We start from the raw sequence: 927 nt of genomic DNA, 5'->3' as shown, positions 1-927 counted from the left end.
AACAGCACTACCAAAAAATTAATATAATGGCAGGAATATTAATTCATACCTATCTATAATTACATTGAATGTGAATGGATTGAATGCACCAGTGAAGACACAGAGAGTGGCAGATTTGATAAGAAAACAACACCCTTCAATATGCTGCCTGCAAGAGATACATCTTACACACAAAGACAAAAACAGACTAAAAGTTAAAGGATGGAAAAAAATCTACCAAGCTAACTGCAACAATAAACAAGCAGGAGTGGCAATTCTAATCTCTGATAAAGTAAACTTTAAGACAAAAACCAGCATAAGACATAAAGAAGGACACTGCCATATGATCAAAGGGTCAACTGAAAAAGACGACATAACCATAATAAATATCTATGATCTCAATGAAAAAGCACCAAGATATATGAAGCAAACCTTACTAGAACTGAAGAAAGAAATAGATAAATCTACAAATATAATGGAGATTTTAATACGCCACTTTCGAAAAGGGACAGAACAACCAGGAAGAAACTCAACAAAGTTACAGAGAAACTAAACAGCACAATCAGTCAACTTGACCTCATAGACATGTACAGAGCATTCAACAAAACAGCACAATATACTTTTTTCTCCAGTGCATATGGAACATTCTCCAGAATTGACCATGTGTTAGGTCACAAAGCAAGCCTCCATAAATTTTCAAACATCAAAATACTATAGAGCATCTTTTCAGACCACAATGCTATAAAACTAGAAATCAACAAGAAGACTAAGTAAATAAAGTCGAATACAAAGAAACTGAATAACACCCTGCTGAAAAGTGACTGGGTAAATGAAGAAATTAAATGTGAATTCATAAAGTTCCTAGAAACAAACAAGAATGAAAACACAACACACCAAAATCTTTGGGACACGGCGAAAATGGTGCTGAGAGGACAATTTATTGTGATA

At 34.0% G+C, this 927-nt stretch overlaps 1 protein-coding gene across 1 annotated transcript in view; it reads right to left on the bottom strand.

The window, feature by feature from the left end:
- Positions 1–927, bottom strand: part of POF1B (premature ovarian failure, 1B) — a 287784-nt gene that overhangs the window by 23229 nt on the left and 263628 nt on the right. The gene's annotated exons all lie outside the window — the stretch shown is intronic.

The sequence above is a fragment of the Chrysochloris asiatica genome, unplaced genomic scaffold (assembly GCF_000296735.1).
Source record: "Chrysochloris asiatica unplaced genomic scaffold, ChrAsi1.0 scaffold00167, whole genome shotgun sequence".
NCBI classification, from domain to species: Eukaryota; Metazoa; Chordata; class Mammalia; order Afrosoricida; family Chrysochloridae; genus Chrysochloris; species Chrysochloris asiatica.
This window is presented reverse-complemented; position numbering and strand designations above follow the sequence as displayed.